The sequence below is a fragment of the Cnephaeus nilssonii genome (genome assembly GCF_951640355.1).
Source record: "Cnephaeus nilssonii genome assembly, chromosome: X".
NCBI lineage: Eukaryota > Metazoa > Chordata > Mammalia > Chiroptera > Vespertilionidae > Cnephaeus > Cnephaeus nilssonii.
Genome location: NC_137071.1, coordinates 48,968,052 through 48,991,334, shown reverse-complemented (window position 1 = coordinate 48,991,334; position 23,283 = coordinate 48,968,052). Strand labels below are relative to the sequence as shown.

Below are 23,283 nucleotides of genomic sequence, written 5' to 3'. Positions count from 1 at the left end.
CAGTCTTAACTATCCTATCTAATAAAGAGAGAATATGCTAATTGACCCTCATGCTGTCACAAAGATGGTGGTGCCCACAGCCAATAAGGAGGGAATATGCTAATTGCTGCCCCGCCCTCAAAGATGGCAGCACCCACAGGCAATAAGGAGGGAATATGCTAATTGACTGCCCCACCCTCAAAGATGGCAGTGCCCACAGCCACAAGATGGCGGCACCCAGTCCCCTCAGCCCTCCAGCTGCCCAGGGCTGGCCTGAGGCACAGGCAAGCCTCGGATGGTGGCTGCCCAGCTGCCCAGGGCCGCCCGAAGCTCAGGTAACCAGGGCAGGCCAAGGCTTGTGCTGCTGGCAGTGGCAGCAGCAGAGGTGTGATGGGGGTGTCGCCTTCCCCTGATCGCCGGGTCGCCTCCCGCCCCTGAGGGCTCTCAGACTGTGAGAGGGGGCAGTCCAGGCTGAGGGACCCCCCCTCCAGTGCATGAATTTTCATGCACCGGGCCTCTAGTATTAATATAAGGTCAGCCTTAACCAGTTTGGCTCAGTGGATGGAGCGTCAGCCTGGGGACTGGGGGGGGTCCCAGGTTTGGTTCTGGTCAGGGGTATGTGCCTTGGTTGTGGACGCGTCCCCAGTGGGGGGTGTGCGGGAGGCAGCTGGTGGATGTTTCTCTCTCGTTGATGTTTCTGGCTCTCTGTCCCTCTCCCTTCCTCTCTGAGAGAAATCAATAAAATATATTAAAAAATATATATATATAAGGTCAAATGATAGTGCCTACCCTTGGTCCTGCTTGTTTAGAGTAGTCTCTTCACTAGCAACTACTTAATGTCCGAACACCTCCATGGTTAAAGTTTATCTCAAGGGATGCCTTGGATAACGCCCCATATACTCTACTCTGACAGTTATCCTGATCTACCCAGTCTCCCAAGCTAAACTTACCCCTCACCTTTTTCACCTTCCTAGCTTCCCACATCCAAATCGCCTTTCAAGACCTTATCACTGGATTAAATTGCAATGTCATCTTAATAGGACCTTTTGACATCATCATTAGAGTGTATGTTTGGTGCTGCCAATGAAGTTATCTTTCTAAGAAACTTTCCTGGTAACAATAGCTAAAATGTGCCCTAGCTGGTTTGGTTCAGTGGCTAGAGCATCAGCCTGTGGACTGAAGGGTCCCGGGTTCAATTCCAGTCAAGGGCACATGCCCGGGTTGCGGGCTTGATCCCCAGTAGGGGGCATGCAGGAGGCAGCCGATCAGTGATTCTCTGTCATCACTGATGTTCCTATCTCTCTCCCTTTCCCTTCCTCTCTGAAATAAATAAAAATATATTTTTTTAAAAAAGCTAAAATGTATGGAGCTCTTATTATGTACGAGGTGCTATGCTGATTGCTTTACATACACATTAGCTCATTTACTCCTCAAATCAACCCTGTGAGATAGGTACCACTATTATCCTCACTTTGTAAATGAAGACACTAATGTTAAGAGATTTAGTGACTTGACCAAAGACACACAGCTAGGAGGGAGAACTGGGACCATATCACTTAAAATGTTCTTTGATTTTTCCCATTGTGTACGTGATAAAGTTCAAACTCCCTAACAAGGCATACAGGTTTCTTCAAAGCCAGGCCACTTCTCACCTTTTTTGATTCATCTTTCACTGGGCTAAGTCACAACCAGTCAGAATTTTACACTATTTCCTGGGAAACCCCTCTCCCCCTTTCTACCTTTCCTTTCCAGCTTGGGGTCACATAGTAGACATTCAGTAAGTGTTGTTAGAGTGAATGCGATCAGGAGTTGAATGACATTGCACTTGTACATTTGACTACTTTTTTTTTAATTTTAATTTTTTAAATATTTTTATTGATTTCAGAGAGGAAGGAAGAAGGAGAGAGAGAGATAGAAACATCAATGATGAGAATCATTGATCGGCTGCCTCCTGCACGCCCCCACAGGGGATCGAGCCCGCAACCTGGGCATGTGCCCTTGACCGGAATCAAACCCGGAACCCTTCAGTCCGCAGGCCAACGCTCTGTACACTGAGCCAAACCAGCTAGGGCTTAACTACTTTTATTATTATTATTATTTTTGTAATATGAGACTGACTTTTCCTTTCTTTTTTTAAAAAAATTTAAATTCTTTATTGTTTAAAGTATTACATAAGTCTCCTTCTCCCCCTCCCCCCCACCATTGATCTCTCCCTGGCCACCTCACCCCCCAGCACATGCCTTCACCCCCTACTGTCTGTGTCCATTGCTTATGCTCATATGCATGCATACAAGTCCTTTGGTTGATGTCCCCCCCGCCACCCGCCTTCCCTCTTAGGTTGGACGGTCTGATCAGTGCTTCGACTAGTATCTCTGGCTCTATTTTTGTTCATCAGTTTATGTTGTTCATTATATTCCACAAATGAGTGAGATCATGTGATATTTATCTTTCTCCGATTGGCTTATTTCATTTAGCGTAATGCTCTCCAGGTCCATCCATGCTGTTGCAAATGGTAAGAGTTCCTTCTTTTTTACAGCAACGTAATATTCCATTGTGTAGATGTACCACAGTTTTTTTAATCCACTCATCTGCTGATAAGAACTTAGGCTATTTCCAAATCTTAGCTATTGTAAATTGTGCTGCTATGAACATAGGGGTGCATATATCCTTTCTGACTGGTGTTTCTGGTTTCTTGGAATATATTCCTAGGAGTGGGATTACTGGGTCAGATGTGAGTTCCATTTTTAATTTTTTGAGGAAACTCCATACTGTTTTCCACAGTGGCTGCACCAGTCTGCATTCCCACCAGCAGTGCACGAGGGTTCCTTGACTGCTTTTTAATAAGTGCATCAAAAATGTATCATACATATGTTCTGCTTGTCCAAGCCCCAATTTTCCTGTTAGCAAGCTCCTAGGGGTAGGGTCTGTAAATTCAACTTGTGTGTACAGTGCCTGGCGTTATACCATTTGCAGTGTTCCTTAGCATATGCTGCTCTGTGGTGACCGGGCTTTCCTCCTGTCAGGAAGGATTTCCATACAACCCAGGATTTTTCAGAGGTGGCAGCACATTGAGCCTTCAAGTGATATTAGTCTCCTCATGGTAACATAACCAACTTGGTTCTACATATTCCTGCTTCCCTCTGATCCATGGTGGGGAACATCCCTATAAGGCCTGCAAAATCATTTGGTCTAGCCCTGCCAAGGCCTTAGGGGTGAGTTAATTAAATGTTTGACCAAACATAGCAGGCTAATTTTCAAGTTGATAATTTCGTATGGCCCGCAAGTGATGTTATAAGTATCCAAATGGCCCTTGGCAGAAAAAAGGTTCCCCACCCCTGCTTTACTCCAACATGCATTTGTTTTCCCTCTGCCATGGAGAGGATAAAGAAAAGATCATGTATTACTACCTGAGGTCCAAACTGAAGAGATGGGACATAGTTGTTCACAATGCCTGGTAAACATTTCCTGTCTATGCCTCTTCCTTCTGCCTGGAGTCACTTGGTAAGTGCTGCATGAGTGGTGAATTTGATAGAGGAGAGGGCCTGGTGGGCACTAGGTCACAAGGAGCTCTCTTGTAACTGAAACAGGTGTGGTGGCAGATCATGCAGAGCTGCCGAGACAGGGAAATGGCAGGGTGGGTTGAGCACCTGTCCTGGCTTGAGTTATAGCTTGCATTGTCTCCCTTTGTGCATTTGTTTGAAAAGGTACACCTTTCCACCACCTCATGTCCATCACCTACTTAAATTTCCAATTCAAAGCTCAAAACTTACATGCTCTTGGAAACTTTCCCCGACTAGTCCAACCTGACAGATCACTTACCTACTTTGCACCTCCTAAACCTCTATGAACTCAGTTTTTATTCTTTAATTTTGTGCTTGTGGTTACATAGCTTTCCATTTTATGAGGGCATATTGTTTCCCCAACTAGATTATAAACTCTGGAATCAATGAACAAATGGTTATTGAGCTTTTACTGTTAAGATGAGAATATACCTTGAAACTCTGGACAGATAAAAATTACCGTAAACCATAGGACCAGATGATGTAGGAGGGTGAGCTAAAGGACTGGTGAAACACTACGACTTGAAAGCATGCATCTAGAGAGGTCAGGGTTATTCATCTTATTACTGTGGGAGTGTTAGAACATACATTAGTTGAAAGAAAGAGTTAGCAAGCTGGCCTTAGAAAATAGAAGAGCCCTAGCCTGTTTGGATAAGTGGATAAATCGTTGGCCTGTAGACTGAGGGGTCCTGGGTTCAATTCTGGTTAAGGGCACATGCCTGGGTTGTGGGCTTGATCCCCAGTAGGGGGCTGTGCAGGAGGCAGCCGGTCAATGATTCTCTCGCATCATTGATGTTTCTATCTCTCTCTCCCTCTCCCTTCCTCTCTGAAATCAATAAAAATATATTTAAAAAGAAAATAGAAGAGACACTAGTAGTAAAGAGGACTAACAGGAGGCCCCCTCCAAGCCACTGTCATAAATTATGAACAGATATGGCAGAACATGGGCAGAAGGGAGAACACAGGCATTTTTTTCCAGTTTTAATCCCAGAGTTTATGATCTCAACTGCCTCCTTGTTCACCATGTTTTTTTCCCCCCTCTTGAAGGGCATAGGACTTTGGCTTTCTTGCCTCTTTCGCTGCCACTGCCCACTCTTCTACCTGGGTGCCACCCCCCAAGCCTGCTGCCAAACTGGCTTTATTAAATTGAATTGAGATAGATATTTCTTTACTTCTTTCTTACCCTGCCAAACTCTGAAAAAATACACAGCCCCCACCTAGGGTTTGTATAGGATTTTCACTAGTGACTACAGGGAAAGATGCAAAAGTTAACAAAAATAGCAATGAGAAAGTTCAAGGAATCTCAGAAAGAACAACCTCTGTTTGTTCCTGGTCTTCACAGACATGTATGAAAATACGTATTTTTAGTAACCTTCTTTCCTAAGTCCTTTCTTATGTGTCTCTATGAAAGCTTTCTAGTTCTTCTATTAGAAGCCAGTACCACCCTCACAACCCTATTGATGTTTTTTAAAAAAACCTTTTCAGTTAGTAAATATTTCTTAGGAGCCTACTATTTTCTAGACACCAGGCTAGGTGCTTTTATTTATACTGCACTGACGTGGACTGAAATCCTCAGGTTTAGCTCACGGTTGATTTTCTTTGGCACCACTGCTATGTTCAAGACAATGTTCAGTCCTTTCTGGACCCTGGAAGTCAGTCTGATGCAGTGAAAAGAGCACTAGATTGAGTCAAGTGATCTGAGTCCTTGTCATAGGTCTGTCACTGATTAGTTGAATAATGATAAAATTACATTACTATTAATAAGTAACATTTATTGAGTTTTTAGTTTGTATTGGGCACTGTGCTAAGTGCTTTACATGAATCATCTGATTTAATCCACACAATAAGCATGTAAATTAAATGCTATCACTATTTTCCTTTCGCACAGGAAAATGAAACTTGAGAGGGTAAATGCACCTACTTAAAGTCCAGAGTTCCTAAAGCAGAGTTACAAATCCAGGCAAGCCAACTCCAGAGCCCCCACAAGTCAATTCACCTCTTCTGGCTTTGCTTGTTTCAGTTGTAAAATGAGAATGTTGTATTAGATATCTCTAAAGTCTCTCCTAGTTCTAAAATACTATCTCCTGTGATCTTCCTTCTGGGTACATGACACTAGATTGCCCTTTTGGCCTTAGGCTGCCCTGAGCTTTCACTTCTCACCCACACAAATTTGGTCCTGAACCCCTGTCTGAATAAGGTCCATAAAGCTTCTTCTCTCAGGTTTTTACCTTCTCTGAATTGACCTTTTATCTTCCCCTTTAACCCTTCCTGTAGTCCTCTATGGTTCTAATGTTTGAAAGTTGTACTGGCATAATATTTACCAGAGTTATTAACAAAAAAGTTTCCAATAGATGAAAACATGCTTAGATTTTAAAATTACACGAAAAGAGCATATGTTTCCCTGGCAAGATAGCTCAGCTAGAGTATTATCCCCTCGTCAGGACATGAATCAACCAATGAATGCAAAAATAAGTGGAATAACAAATCAATGTTTCTCTCTTTCTCTTCTTCTCTAAAATCAATAAATAAACTTAAAAATTGTAAATAAGAGCATATGCTATTTATCTTGTTTAAGTATGGAACAGACTGATGAATCTGAGAGTGAAGGGGGAGTGGAAAGAGATTACCCAAATAATTTATATGCATATATGCATAGCCCATAGCCACAAACAATAGTGTGGTAAAGGCCTGGGCAGGGGAGCAGGAGCCAGGTGGAGGTGGGCAAGGAGGGACTTAAAGGGGGGGACATCTGTAACATTTTCAACAATAAAGATAAATTTTAAAAAATACATTCAGAAAAGATAGGAGAAATGCCAAAAAGTGTTAACAATGGTTATCTTTTTTCTTTTAACTTTCTTATAGTTTTCCAATTTACTGTGGCTGTGTATAACTTTTAAACTGAAAAAAAAAATGCTTTATATTTTGCCTCTTTCTGTAAGGAATTTGAGGCACTTTACAAAAAAAAAGAGTACAAATGTCATGAGATTATAGAAATAGAACATCAGAGGCGTGGAAAAGAAGAGGGAGCTAATGTGTCATGACTGAACATTAAATTCAGCTTTTGAGGCAACCAGGGGAAAGGGTGAACACAGTAAAATACAGAATTCTTGTTATCAGAAAGAAAAATACATAGCAATTCCTCAAGAGAGACAGATATTCCTGTCACTAAATTCTTTTTTCCCCACATTGAAAAGACTGGGTTTCAGCAAACAAAAAATTTTTGAAAGAACAAAACATTTCTAATTCCATTGCCCTCATACAATCTTTATCCCTGCCTATCAGCTTTCAGTTCTTGTCCACAGACACAAATAATTTAAGATGGCTACAATTAGAGTCTATATGCCATTTTGTGTTCTGTTTTTTTTCAATGAATATAAAACAGATTTTCATATTTAGTATTCCAGAATTATAATTTTTAACAGCTACATAATGGTCCATATCTGGCACTAAATTCCATAAGAAATTCCTCATGTGGGATTAACATAAGGGACAATGTCCTCAGTAACAGTTTCATAACACACACAGAAAAGATTTTCATATTACTTTCTTGTAACAACCCTGGCTAAAAGCCAAGGGTGTAACATTAAAGCCTTTCTGCAGGGACTGAGCTAATATGGCTCAGGCATGTAACTTTCTGGTGCTCTAACTTGATCTGAGGACACAACTTAAAATGCCACCTAAAGGAGTGGATGGATTGAATGTCCCTTACAATATATTCCATAAATATTCTCACAGCCAGGCTTTTGATAGTACCTCAGAGGCTGACTACACTTATTCTCTGGTGAAGGCTAGAAATGTTGGTAAGCTCTGTTGTTGACTGAGGCAGGATCCATATGTTTTGGAAGCCAGATGAACAGGTGGTTGGGTGACAGGATTTACATTCTGTCTTGAAAGTTGAGAAGCCTGACCAGTGTTGTTGCCTGCATGGAAGTTTACCCCACATTCCCACGAAGGTAGGGTGCAGGTGAAGCCAGGTTTTTCCTAGGAAGCAGCTTTTGGATCTGAGTTCCACACCAAGTGGAGGGATGTTTAATCTGAACAATTTTCAAAACCCATAACCAGTCAGGTGGCCTGAACATAAGAAGGGAAGTCTCATAAATATTCTGATGGAATCTCTGGTTTTAGGAACTATGTGGTCCCAGTGTGCCTGCCAGTATGAAGTAGCTGCAGAATGGGGTCTTATGTTGAAAAACTGAATTTTGGAGACTGTCACCAAGGATAATTAAAAATGTTTATAGAAATGATGTTGAGCTATTACTTCTGGCACTAATGATACCACAGACAATTGCCTCTTTTTTTAAAAAAAATATTTTTATTGATTTCAGAGAGGAAGGGAGAGAGATAGACACATCAATGATGAGAGAGAATCATTGATCACCTACCTCCTGTACGCCCCCTACTGGGGACCGAGCCCACAACCCAGGCATGTGCCCTTGACCAGAATCGAACCCGGGACCCTTCAGTCCGCAGGCCGACACTCTATCCATTGAGCCAAACCAGCCAGGGCGCCAATTGCCTCTTAATACTATACCTTATACGTGATAATACTATGTCAGCAGCAGAAAGGCAGACAAAAAGTTAAATAAAATTTTATTTAAAAATTTTTATTCTATTAACATTATAGCCACAAAACAAAAACTTTTTTAAAAATAGGAAAATGTAAGAAAATTCTCCACAACTATCTTTAAGGTTTTGTGTACTTCCCTTATTTTTCTCACCACCATATATTTACATATTTATATATAAATTTGAGTCCTGTTTTAAAATTGTAATTATACAAGTAATATGTGAATATATTTTCCTTTAAAACTTTAGACTATTACAGAAAAAGCTAAAAGTCCTGTTGGTCCCTTATCCCACTTACTTTTCCCCCTCCTTGAAGTTACCATGGTCATGAGTTTGGTATGTATTCTTCTAGACCTTTTTAAGAAATAGTCTTTCATGGGAAAAATGTGGTATTGTTTTGTGTGCAATAAATTATTATATTCAGCAACTTTTTCTCACAAAAATGTTTTTGAGATCTATCCTTATTGATACATCTAGTTTATTCCCTTTAACTGCTGTACTGTATTACATTTAATGAATATACCATATTTGGCCATTCCTTAAAGAACTCTGATATGCATGTGTGGCAAAGGGCTAATAAGTCTGTTAAACTGCTTCAGCTTCCCCGGGGGTCACTCTGAACACATTAATTCTAAGAGACAACACGAAGTAAGAAAAAAAAAAATCAGTCACTTTAGATGCAAATGCAGGGATGCCTGGTCACAAATAACTATTCCATGAGTCCAGATTTATAGTGCTATCCAAAAGAACTTTCTGTGATGATGGAAATGTTCTACATCTGCACTGTCCAATGTGGCAGCCACTAGCTACACATGCCTATTGAACATTTGAAGTGTGGCCAGGCAACTGAGGAGCTAAAGTTTTAATTTAATTCAAATTTGGTCACATGTGGCTAGTGGCTACTGTATTGAGCAGTGCATGATTCTAGCACAGGGTAGCCACAATAGAAGCCACAATCTTTTATATTACAGACTAGATCATCAGGAACTCTAAGACAATTATGCCCACCCTATAAAGGTCAATGGATGATGCAAAGATCTTGTATTGGTCCTTTTACATGTCCTTCTTTTAAGGTTCAGTCTCTTTGTTCCTGGTTTCCAGATGGGTTAAAGGATGGATTATCATATGGAAAAAACAAAACAAAACAAGGTTGCTAGAAAGCCTGTCTTTCCGGGAAATGATGGTACTCAAACCAAGCCATGTTGAAATTAATTTCTAATCCCAACATCCTCACTTGACATTTAATAAATTAAAATCCCCTATCAGTCACCCCACTAGCCCAGTAAAAGCTTCAAGGATGACAGAAGTAGTACACAAAGTCAACAGAATTGTATAAACATCTTATGAAAATGGTCTTGGCTATGAGCCAGCATTGTTCAGTTAGTTGAGTTGTTTGTCATAAATGAGGTTTAGGCCCAAAGAAAACTTATCTACTTTCTTGTTTACCATAAATGCCTCTGGGACACCCTAAATCCCTATCCAGATCCCCTTTATCACTCAGAAGGTTCCTGACTGTGCCACATAGCCTGCTAAATCTATAACTCACATAGATAGGCATGTGGTTATGCAATTTTCTTCAAGAGTAGGCTCCAGAATGTCCAGCTCTAGTGTCCTGTTGATCTTCCCTGGCAGCATCAGGCCGATATGACAGCACATGTGAGTCGAAGAAATAACAGCTGGCCCCTGGGAGAAACAGTGAGACATGAAGCACAAATATACACTTAATACAGATAATAATAAAGTAACATGAAAAATATGCTAGTTATGCCTGTTATAAAAACCCATGACTAGCTCCTCTTTTTCATATGGGCGCCAATGTGTGGAAGTATACATACCTATTCTCTTGTCTTTCCTTCCTCCACCTATTTCCTGTTCTTTCATGTTTACTTTCTCTGGTCTCAGCTTAGTCTTGCCTTCTGCTTCTGGCAGTCTCCACTGATGATCCCCTTCTTTCCCTGAGGTCATTCTTATTAGCATCCTTTCACAAAGCCATGCATTCAGTTAATCCACAAATGGTATCAGGCCATTAGTATATAAATTAAAGTGAAAGGAGGTTTAAACACGGTCCTATTTACTTGTAATTGTGGTCTGATATACCAGGTGACTTTTACCTATCTTTTCATTCATTACTGGGGTATTTTTCTCTCCTCATTGAGCATCATCATCTCAGGGTTGGCCTCCATTAATTGACTTTTCTCTTGAGAATGGGTCATCTTTTCTCAATTCTTTATCTATTGAGTGATTTTAGAGGGTTTCCTGGACATTGCGAATGCTGTTATAGAAACTCTTGATTCTGTTATATTCCTCAAGCGTGTGGATATAGTGCTGTCTTTGGCAGCATATATACTAAAATTGGAACGATACAGAGAAGATTAGCGTGGCCCCTGTGCAAGGATGACATGCAAATTTGTGAAGTGTTCCATATTTTTGAAAAAGATAACAAACAAACAAAAAAAGACACACACACAAGAAAAGAGTGTGGACATAGGCACCCTGGCCAGGCCTGGCTGCTCGGGTGTGCACCCCCAGGCCCACCCCATCTCCATGCTGCCTGCAGGCTCTGGACCCTGTGGCCAGCCCTGGTCAGCTCACCCTAGCAAGGATCTACAAAAGGGGGGGCAGGTTTGGGCAGATTTGAAGAGTGGTACTAAAACAGGAGCTGAAAATATAATGGTGAACAAAACAGTTGGTTCCTGCTCTCACAGAACTTAAAGTTTAATGAGCAAGTAACAGATAAGTGTTAAAACCAGTTTGAGATATGGTGCTTTTAGCAAGGCCTCAGTTTCCTTCCCTCAGCCCTTGTCTTTTGGACGGCTGCTGCTTTCATATTTTCATACATTTAGCATTTGGGGCAATGCTAAATTTTGCCACAGTTTTATGTGTTGCTGCCATTTATGTTTGTTATAAGCAAGTTCATGCTCTGAATCTGAAGCGAAATATATCACCAGGTTAAACAAGGCTGGCCTCATACTCGGATTGCTGAGTTGTTTAGGACTTTCTTTTTGTGGCAAACTTCCAGAAAACAACCTTTTTGCTGTACATATATGTGGAGCTGTGCTAACTTTTGGTATAGGCTCATTGTATATGTTTGTTCAGATAGTCCTTACCTACTAAATGTAGCCCAAAATTCATGGCAAACAAATCTTCTGGATCAGACTACTGCTGGTCATTTGATGTGCAGTAAGCACATTTGGCATGCTTACTTGCTCCTCATCCCTGTAGAGTGGCAGTATTGACTCAGATGTAGTACAGAAACTCCACTGGAACCCCTAGGACAAAGGCTATGTGCTTCCTATGATCACTACTGCAGAAGAATGGCCTATGTCATATTTTTTTCCTTTGTTTTTTTTTTCCCCCTGACTTTTTCCATGATTTCCAGAAAATTTCTTTGCAGGTGGAAGCCAATTTACATGGATTAACCCTCTATGACAGTGATGGGCAACCTTTTGAGCTTGGTTTGTCAAACTTCGCCAAAAAACTGAGCATAACTCGGGTAGTTTGTCACTTTGAGGAAAAAACATTATTTTGCGATATTTATAGTTTAAATAACATAAATGTATAATTGTTATATATAATTGTATTTAATAAACCAAAAACTAAATATTTAACTTACCTGCTTAATGACTTCTTTGTTCATCCGTCAGTCGGTTTCTTTTATTGGTCTTGATATTATTTAGCTTGTGTGGGGTGCCGTGAACTAAGATAAGTGAGGGGGAGGGGGAATTCTTTAACTAGCCTGCCTATTAGTGACTTTTTTGTTGCTGAATTTCATTGGCTAAATCTTCAATTGAAGGTTGGTATTTTGTACACTTCAGGCCCAAGCAAGCGCTACTAACTTCATCTGTCAATCTGTTTCTGTTGTTGGTTTTGATATTATTTAACGCTGAGAATAAGGCCTCACAAAAGTATGTAGAGGGAAAAATTGTGAGTAAAGCCATTGCTATATTTTTCAGGGTGCTAAAAGTGTCTGGTAGTTGGTTCCAGGCACTCCAAATTTCCTGTTGGTAGTGGCACTCCTCTTGATTCTCCATGCGGCACCTTTCCAGATTCTCAAGCTTTGACCTCAAGTCGACAAACACCTGAGCCCAGATACTGTCTTGAAATTCTGCAAGTTGCATCTTGAAATCATCAATTTGCATCCATTGGAAACCATTTAATTCCAAACTACTGTAGACTACTACATCAGGATACTTAATTATTTTCATGGTCTGTTCTAGACTTCTAAATTGACTAAATCTATCACTAAACCGGTCAAGTAACGAGTCTAAAACATGCTGGTACTTCATATGCAAGAGTTCCATTTCATTTTGTACAGCTGCACTGGCCTTCTCAAAATACTTTGTTACTCGAGGAAAACACTTATAAGTTTTAGTTTCTACATCTCGCTTGAAAATTTTAACTTTACTTTCAAAAGCTTTTATGTATCCAAACATAACGTCGATACTTTTGCCAAAACCTTGTAACTTTAAGTTCAGTTCATTAATATGAACAGAGAGATCTGTAAAAAAACATCAGGGTGTTGACCCACTTATCATCATTAAGCTGAGGAAAGTTTCCCAGATCCTTATCGTCAAGAAATACCTTAATTTCTTCAAAGCACTCCACAAAGCGCTCAAGAACTTTGCCTCGGCTCAGCCATCTTACATTATTGTACATCAGCAGTCCACTGTAGGTGGAATCAACCTCCAGTAAAAGTGCTGAAAATTCTCGCTTGTGAAGGGGGTGAGCAGCTATTAAATTAACTATTTTTGTAACAACTGACATTAAGTCGTTTAAGTCGGTGAATCCTGCCTTGGCACATAAAGCCTCCTGATGGATAATACAATGAAAAGGCACAATCGGATGTCCAATAGCTTTTGTAAACAATTTGACAAATCTGACTTTCCCCCCCACCATATTTGGTGCCCCATCTGTCATCACTGACACAACTTTAGAGATATCAATGCTTAGGTCACAAAATGTTTGTATAACAACCTTACATATTTCGCTTCCTGATTTACTTGTTGACACTGATACTAACTTTATCAACTCTTCTCTCATTGTGAGACCATCAGAATATTGACCAATAATGGCCACATGAGCATGTGATGTGACATCAGTAGTTTCATCAAGAGAGATAGAAAAATATTTACACTTCCTTATGTCTCTCTTTAATTGATGTTGTACGTTTGTGTTCAGTCTCATTATTCGGTCTTTTATGATATTTCTACTGAGTGGTAACTCAGATATTCTCTTAATATTGCATCTTTATTCTGCATATCGTGAAATAGAACTGGTGCACATCTTAGGAGAGTTTCTTTAATAAATTCTCCCTCACTGAGCACTTTTTCATGCTGAGCTATAGAGTGAGCAATGCTCAAACTTGCAGATGTTAAATTTGTAGAGCCTTTCATAAATTTAAGGATGGAATTAGATTGGCTCTTATAAAGGTGTAGCTGCCTGGAAATGTATGCCTTCCTTTCATCCTCACTTTTTTCCAAGAGCTGGGAATGATTAGTTTCAAAATGTCTATTTATATATATTCCACGTTCTGCTTACTACCGTTTCAGTACATAGAACGCAAAATGATCTGCCATTTTTTTCTATAAAGCCATACATCTCGGTCCATGTCTCTTGAAAGGGTCGGCCACTGCTACTTCCACTTCCTTTTTTTTAAAAAATTTCTTTATTGATTAAGGTGTCACATATTTGTCCTCATCCCCCCATTCCCATCCCACACCCCTCCCCACGGATGCCCCAACCCCCTGTTGAACTTAACCATTGGTTAGGCTCATATGCATGCACACAAGACCTTTGGTTGATCTCTCCCCCCTCCCCCCACCCTCCCCTATCCTCCCTCTGAGGCCCGATAGTCCGATCGATGCCTCCTTGTTTCTGGTTCTGTTCTTGTTCATCAGTCTATGTTGTTCATCATTTCCCCTAGATGAGGGAAATCATGTGTCACTAGAGATATACTTATAAGAATTGAATGTGCGACGAGCAATAATAGTTATGCTGACAGGCAAATGAATCAGTCTGTAGTGAGTTTCTTTCTGGACCAACAGTTCTTTTGAGACCCAATATCAATGTCCACCAGTTCCTTATGAGTACATGTCGGCACTGACCCCTCAGCTCTGGATGGTGGACAAATGGTGGTAATGCAGGTCCGACTCCCTCTGGTTTGGTCTCGGCCGGACCCAGGGGCACGGCTTCACCCGGATCCAGGGGCCCACGGCCTCACCCGGACCCGGGACCCAGCCTCACCCGGATCCAGGGGCAGACGGCCTCGCCCAGACCCAGGATTCAGCTTCACCCGGACCCAGGGGTGCATGGCCTCACCCGGACCTACTTCCACTTCCTTTACTTAACCTTAGTTTTTTATTTTTTGGGTTCTCCATCAGGAGGGCAGTGACAGAAGATAGAATTATAGATAGCTTGTTAGGACTGCAGGCAAGTAGGGGTTAACTAGCCTAACTAACCACAAAATGGTGCATATAACTGTCTTTTAGGAAAGGGCAGGGTTAATAAGCAGAAATAGGGGTTAATAAGGATGCACAACAGTAATAGTGGTGAAATGGAGTCTGCACTATGGAGCAAGATGGTGTTCCTTATGTGAATTAAAATGGCTGCCGCTATTTCTAATGGCGGGAAATGGCACCCATAGCATGCCACAAACCCTCGCCTCTCCCAGCCTCCCCCTCACTTATCTCAGTAATGATGGATTAGAAATCTATGACACCCCAGAACAGTAGATAATGGTTGCTGTGGTTAACTGTTATTTGGTTTCTGGTAATGGCAGGGCCCCCAGAGATGCGTCCCCCGCTGTGTTCCGCTGCTCCCTGCTCTGCCGGCGGAAGTGAGGGCAAAGATCCCGGCTTAACCGGAAGTCCCAGAACTAGACGCTCTGTGCCGGACTTCTGTTGCTTTGGCCTACAGACCTCCAGCACAGAGTGTCTAATAGGGGAGGATGAAACATTTGCGACTAGAGTCTTGGAGTTAGAGTCTAACTCCAAGACTCTAGTCGCAAATATTTCATCCTCGGCATGCGGCTGCCTCAGCGGCCGCGTGTCATCAGAAATGGCTATGCGTGCCGAAACCGGTTTGGCTCAGTGGATAGAGCGTCGGCCTGCAGACTGAAAGGTCCCAGGTTCGATTCCGGTCAAGGGCATGTACCTTGGTTGCGGGCACATCCCCAGTAGGGGTTGTGCAAGAGGCAGCTGATCGATGTTTCTAACTCTCTATCCCTCTCTCTTCCTCTCTGTAAAAAAAAAAAAAAAAAAGAAAAGAAATGGCTACGCGTGTCAGTGCTGACACGCGTGTCATAGGTTCACCATCACTGCTCTATGACATTGCTCCTTGTCCTATTAACAGTGAGTGAACACACCTACTTTCCAGAGATTTATGATGAAAAGATAAAATATTTCTGTGATGATTATGATTCTCAGGGATTGGGAAAACATTCATAAGTTACTTCTTCTGCTCTGAAATTTTCCATCACTTAATCAAGGCTGACAGTGACATTGATGGGTCCTGATACCCAAGAGACATGAAGTAAGCCATTTTACAAATTATTTTAAAGTATAGCTTAAAGAGGATCATGTAAAACCATTTATGCCTATACTTTTTTATTAATCCCAGAAAATAAAAACAAAGGACTATATCTACACTAATAAAAGAGAAAGATGCAAATTACTGTACCTTTGTGATGCCCACCAGCCAATCAGGAGTGAGTATGCAAATTAACCCAACAAAGATGGTGGGTTAATTTGCATACGCAGGCACCGAGCAGCTGGGGGTGGGACACTTGCTGTTGTCGCCATGGCGATGACGCAGGTGTTCTGCACTGCCCCAGCCTCTCTAGGCCTCTGGGCAGCATGAGAAGGCGGAAAGGTGGCTCCGGTCTGGAGCAAGCAAAGGCAGAAAGGTGCCACTTCCATTCTTGGTCAGGGCACATGCTGGTGTTGTAGGTTTGATCCCTGGTGGGGGACATACAGGAGGTATCCGATCTATCAATATTTCTCTCTCTCTCTCTCTCCCTTCCTTTCTCTGAAACCAGTAAAAACATATTTTTTTGAAAAGAGTTAGGTCTTTAGCAACCCCTGGTAAGTGTGCATAGACACTGACACACTTAGGTCACACCACTTTTTCCAAGATTGCCCTCAACCCTAGGCAATCCAGAGATACTTTAGTAAAATAAATACAATCACTAACTTAAGTAGATAAGTTGAGTATTTAAAGGACATTTCATCAACATAGAGAGGGAACTGACAATTTTCAGAGGGGATTTAGTTTAGAGCAGAGACTATCCCAAGGGAGGTGCCAAGTGAAATTAGGGTTTAAATGAACTTCAAGAAGGGGAGAAGTCACGAATGGTAGTAGGCAGCTGAATGGGTGTGTATGGAAAGAGAGTGTCATCCACAGAAAGGCTGCTCAACTCTGGGTCCACATTCCCTAGATTACAGACTGTATGTTATGGGTGCTGCTCTCTGTTTTTTCTAATGTTTTTCACACTCGGTCCCACCTCCTGCTGCTTCCCTGCAGTTCCAGGCCTCTGCTCCCAAGAACACAAAACACCCCAGATTATAGGGGCTTTATGATTTGCTATTTCCTCAGGATGCCTGAATACAGATTAAAAGTTATTTTCAGTATAGTTGCATAACATTGAGTCTGAGGTTGTGCAACCTCCTTTGGAAAAAATGTAAGGACAGGAAGATGGATAGGTGTCTGTTTGATTAAGGCACAGTATTGCCTCTGGGCAGGAGGATGAACTAATGAGATTCTTTCCATTTTAAAGATACTAAATCTCTATCTCATTTTTTTTCACTCTGGACTCATTTTGGCAAAGAATGAACCTGGAAAAGGAAACCCAAGAGAGGAAAATGGGCATTGCTCACATCAAGTTCTTTTTTTAAAATACATTTTTATTAATTTCAGAGAGGAAGGGAGAGGGAGAGATAGAAACATCAATGATGAGAAAGAATCATTGATCGGCTGCCTTCTGCACTCCCCCTACTGGGGATCAAGCCTGCAACCTAGGCATGTGCCCTTGACTGGAATTGAACCCGGGACCTTTCAGTTCCCCTTTCACTCCGCAGGCCTGTGCTCTATCCACTGAGCCAAATCAGCTAGGGCACTCACATCAAGTTCTGATATTACCTGTTTGCCAAGAAATTTGACTCAGCTACCTTTTTTTTTTCCTTTTTTTTTTTTGTTTGTTTGTTAATCCTCATCCGAGGATATTTTTCCTTTGATTTTTAGAGAGAGTGGAAGGTAGGGGGATAGACAGAAAGAGAGAGAGACACATGTATTGGTTGCCTCCCTCATGGCCCCTACCAGGGCCAGGGATCGAGTCTGCAACAGAGGTACATGCCCCTGACTGGAATCAAACCCATGACTCTAGTTCATGGGTCAATGCTAAATCCACTGGGCCAAACCAGCTAGGGCTCAGCTATTTGTGTGTGCGTGCGTGTGTGTGTGTGTGTGTGTGTGTGTGTGTGTGTGTGTGTGATAATTGCGGTACAGAGGATAACTGTGCCTTGTCCAACATCACTTGGTAACTCTGAAGCCCTGTGCTTCTTGTGAAAAGCAAAAAGTGGCGCGTAACAGCTGGTAACAACTGATATTTTGTTATTACTGCAAAGGATTTAATTAGTCCAGTACCCTCTACTCTCCTCTCTCCACCCTATGAAATTTTTCTCTTAAAAAAAAAAGCCAGATATTTACACCTTATTGTGAATTTAACTTGCACAATTCTAGGGCTATTTGATTTTAAGCCTTATCCCTTTACTTACTTTTATATTCAACTTCTCACTTTCTATGAAACTCCCCCGCCCCCAGCTATTAAACACAGTTAAATCTCTTCCCTCATTAACAAACCTTTGACAATGCATTGCCACCTAGCATTCCTCTTTTAGGCAAGTTTCTCAAACGAATGGTCATGGTCGCTACTAGTTGTTTTCACTTCTCACCCCTGATTTAGTTCTTTTTTCCCCCAATTTTTTTATTGATTAAGGTATTACATGTGTCCATATCTCCCCATTGCCCCCCCACCCCACTCCCATGCATGCCCTCACCTCCCAGTGTCTTGCGTCCATTGGTCATGTTTATATGCATGCATACAAGTCCTTCAGTTGATCTCTTACCTCCCCGCGCCCCTCAGCCTTCCCGCTGTAACTTGACAGTAAGTTCGATGCTTCTTTGCCTCTGTATCTATCTTTTTGTTCATCAGGTTATAATGTTCTTTATACATACCAGAGAAAGAATTCAGAGTAATGGTTATAAGGATGCTCAAATGGCTGGATGACAAATACACACAACTCAATGACAAATACACACAACTCAATGAGAATTATAAGGAGCTGAATGAGAATGTCACCAACATGAAAAGGAACCAAGAGGAGATGAAGAATGACATAGCTGCAATAAAGAACACAATGGAAGGCTTAAACAGTAGACTGATTTAGTTCTTAATTCACCACCATCTGGGTTCTACCACCAGTGCTCTACTGAAATTGCTCTCATTTAGGTAATTGTTAAATCTAATGGAGTCACTCAGACCTTATCTTATTTGACCTTTCTACTATATTAAACACTGTTAACCACTGACTTGCTGCTCTTGGAAAAATTTAAACAATTTTTAATTTATTGATTGCTGAGAAAGAGAGATCAATTTGTTGTTCTACCCATTTATGCATTTATTGGTTGATTCTTATATGTGCCCAGACTGAGGTTTGAACCTGCAACTTAGGCGTATAGGAAAACACTCTAACCAACTGAGCTCCAAGGCCACGGCAGAAACATTTTTTTATCCCTTCCATTCAGCTCATTAACTCTTGTCTCCTTGCCTTCTCTTTCTAACTCTGACCACTCCTTCCTGGTTTTCACAAGCATCTCTTCCTGGGGCCTGCCTGCCCTTTAATTTTTTTCTCAAAGGAAAATAGTAATATATATATTTTTCTGATTAAAAAAATAACATATGCTTACAGTTTTAAAAATTATAAATAAAAACATAAAATCCAACTGAGACCCCACTACACAGAGGTAACCACTGACAACATTTTGATTTATATCTTTCTAATCTTTAAAAATTATAATATTCAGTAATACAAATGCTATCATATTACAATACTTTTACCAGCTTTTTTCACTTTTTCATGAGCATCACTTCATACCAACGAGCATAGAACGTTATTTAAAATGGATACATAGGAGAATCCCGAATTTGGCCACTTACACAAGATACTGAGTTTTATTTATTTATTTTTAAAATTTTATTTTATTGCCCAGCTGGAGTGGCTCAGTGGTTGAGCGTCGACCTATGAACCAGGAGGTCACAGGTTCTATTCCGGGTCGGGGCACATGCCCGGATTGCAGGCTCCATCCCACTGTAGGAGGCGTGTAGGAGGCAGCCAATCAATGATTCTCTCTCAGCATTGATGTTTCTATCTCTCCCTTTCCCTTCCTCTCTGAAATCAATTAAAATATAGTTTTTAAAACAAGATTATAAAAACTAAAATTTTATTTTATTGTTGACAGTATTATAGATGTCTCCCATTTTCTCCCTTTTTGCCCCCTCCATCCAACCCCCACCACACCCCAGACCTTCCCATGCTATTGCCTGTGTCCATGGTTTATGCATATATGTATATATGTTCTTTGATTAATCTCTTCCTGTCCTCCCCCCACCCCCACTGAGATCTGTTATTCTTTCATGCCTCCATACCTCTGGAAATATTTTTTGTTTTTTTTTTCATATATATGTATTTTAAAATTTATCTTTATTGTTGAAAGTATTACATATGTTCCCTTTTTCCCCCCTTTGAGGCCCTCCACCCTGCTCCCCCGCAGGCCTTCACCTCATTATTGTCTGTGTCCATGAGTTATGCATTTAAGTTTTTTGGTTAATCTCTTCCCATTCCCTCCTTCCCCCTTCCCTCTGAGATTCGTCAGTCTGTTATTTTGCTTAGCATAATACTCTCCAGGGAAAGGGTAAGAGCTCCTTGTTTGTTTTTTTAAAAATATATTTCATTGATTTTCTACAGAGAGGAAGGAAGAGGGATAGACAGTTAGAAACATCGATGAGAGAGAAACATCGATCAGCGGCCTCCTGCACACCCCCCACTGGGGATGCGCCCACAACCAAGGTACATGCCCTTGACCGGAATCGAACCCGGGACCCTTCAGTCCGCAGGCCGACGCTCCATCCACTGAGCCAAACCGGCCTCGGCTGAGCTCCTTGTTTTTTGTAGCCGCATAGTATTTCAAGGAGTAAATCTTTTTTATCCACTCATCTACTGATGGGCACTTGAGCTGTTTCCAGATCTTAGCTATTGTAAATAACGCTGCTATCAACATAGGGGTGCATATATTCTTTCTGATTGGTGTTTTAGGATTCCTAGGGTATATTCTCAGAAGTGGGATCACCAGGTCAAAGGGCAGATACATTTAAATTTTTTGAAGAATCTCCATACTGTTTTCCATAGTGGCTGTACCAGTCTGCATTCCCACCAGCAATGTACTAGGGTTCCCTTTTCTCCACGTCCTCACCAGCACTTGTTGTTTAAGAGACTGAGTTTTATGACAGAAGTGACTGAGATACAAAATCTGTAAAATATAGAACCCACTACTCCTTTGTAAGACCTGTCATATAAACAAATTCACAAATTAGAAAAAATGGCTTTTAAATATTACATTGTATAAAATGAACAATTATTTACTTGTAAAGACAAGATTGGTATTCTGGTATCTTTGTGTGATTATCTGATTATTTTCTCAGAATAAATTATTATTATTTTTTAAAATTTATCTTTATTGTTGAAAGTATTACAGATGTCCCCTCTTTACCCCATCAGGATAAATTATTGAAAATAAAAATTTTGAGTCAAAAGCTTTCATAAATAACATTAAAATATTTTTAAAATACAAAAATACTTAAACATAAGTGAGAAGAAAATGAAAAACAATTCTCCCTGCTATCTGTCTCCTGTTCTCTAGTTGTGCTCTCCAGAGGCAACCAGTATTACAAGTTTCTTGAGGTCAAAGGATTTAAAAAATACATACTGCCAATTTGCCTCCCAGAAAGATTATACAGATTTACGCTCTTATCAACTCTGCATGCCTTTGCCAATTTTAAATCCTCTGTCCTTGCCTCTTCACATTTTTCCTTCAATACCCTATCCAGTGGTCGGCAAACTCATTAATCAACAGAGCCAAATATCAATAGTACAACGATTGAAATTTCTTTTGAGAGCCAAACTTTTTAAACTTAAACTTTTTCTAACGCCACTTCTTCAAAACAGATTCGCCCAGGCCGTGGTATTTTGTGGAAGAGCCACACTCAAGGGGCCAAAGAGCCGCATGTGGCTCGCGAGCCGCAGTTTGCCGACCACGGCCCTATGCTGACTCCCAAATCTCTATCTAACCCTAATCACACCCAGTATTTCCAGCTGCCTGCTGACAATCTCCACCTGGATATCATATAGACACCTCAGATTTATCTAAACTGAGCTCATTGTCTCCCCTCTCAAACGTACTTTCTCTAATTCCAATGTTCAGTGTTCCTTGGTGGTGCCAGCATCCACCTAGTTACCTAAATCAGAAACCTAGGAGTCATTTTCAATTTCCTTCTCCCCTCAATAATAGCTAATAGTTACTGAACATTTGCACATATTTTATTTTATTGAATTCTCATAAAAGCTCCAGAAGTCGCTTTTATTTTTATAATTTCCATTTTACAGCTGAGGAAAACTGCTTGGATAACTTGCTCAATGTTATACAGCTAGGAAACAGGGCTTTAAACCCACATAACCTAAGTCCATAGCTCATATGCTTAAGCGCTATACTACGTCTACTCAGATACAAGTCCTATCTATTTTATTTCTTCCATCTCAGTGCTATCTCTTCCCTTTTCTCCATTCCCGAAGTCACCACCTATTCCAAGTGTTATTGGCGATGCTCTCATAATTAGTCACATTTGATTCAAATGTATCTTCCATGTTGCCTGAAAAATAATCCTTGTAAAACACAAATCTGATCATGTCTTTTTCCTGTGGAGATACTTCAGTGTCTCCCTATCACCTACATCATAAAGCCAGAGATACTTTGCTTAATAAAGAAGGATCACTCTCATCTGCCCATCCCTAGCCAGCCTACTTCTCTAAGAACTTCCATAACATCCTTTGAATTGATAATTGCTTAAAAATAATCATGCTGTAGCTTATCAGATGACTTTGCATGTTACTCCATCTGCAGAAAATTATCTTTCCCTATTTCCACTCTGATTTATCCTTTATGTGTTTTCATGTGTGTCAAACTCAGATGTTTCCTCCTCCTGGAAGCCTTCCCTAATTCCTCCAATTATTCATGTCCTATGTGCTGCTTTGAACATTCACTTATTTTGTATTTGTCACATTATATTAGTTTTATTTACTTCTCTCCTTTTCTAGAATGTTAACTCTTTGAGGGCAGTGACTCTCTTATTCAACTCTAGGTCTTTAGTGTTTAGCATGGTGCCTGGCACATAGTAGTTGCTTAATAGATATTGGTTAAATTGAATTAAATAACTTGTGACATTATAGGGCCTTGTACTCTGTTGAAAGAATTTCAGCCATCAGTGATACAAGACATTTTTTTCTGAGCAGAAGAAGGCAGGTGCAGGGAGGGAAAAAGAATGACCTAAAATCACCACCCTTAATGTGGGGCACTACTCCTTCATGTGGACCATATGTAAGTTAGTCATATATTCATGTTTCTATAGACATTCTCACGTAGACATGTATTCTATCTCCATTATGGGCTGCAAGTAACCTCATAGTGCCAAGTATGGAGTTCTGCAGAGTAGAGATAGAAAGTATGAAATAAATGCCCTCAATTTGCTGAGAAACATATCTGAATACAGCTTGGGTTCACTTTTATGTGGCCACAAATTGAGGATGAAGATATGCCCAAATTTTCCTGAAAAGTGAGAATAAGAAATCATCTTTGTTCACCCCATCCTCGCTGCTTCCCTGGTACCAAAGATAGCGCTCAACTGCCCATGGCAGGAACTGAAACTATCAGTGGCACGAGAAGCAGGGCTGCGTTTTAGGTTCTCACTACTGTTGTTGGGACCCCATTCTCTGGAGACCACCCTTTACTTTCACACAAAACCCTGACCTATTCAGGTCAAGGGGTTTCGGCTTATCACTGTCGGACCCTAGCG

General features: G+C 40.9%; 1 pseudogene across 1 annotated transcript; it reads left to right on the top strand.

Moving 5' to 3' along the window:
* The first annotated feature begins 9,749 nt into the window (after nt 1–9,749).
* On the top strand, nt 9,750–16,706 carry LOC307095299 (DNA damage-regulated autophagy modulator protein 2-like; annotated as a pseudogene). Its single transcript has 3 exons — nt 9,750–9,761; nt 10,877–11,598; nt 16,698–16,706. The product of its transcript is annotated as a DNA damage-regulated autophagy modulator protein 2-like (transcript).
* Nucleotides 16,707–23,283: the final 6,577 nt, after the last annotated feature.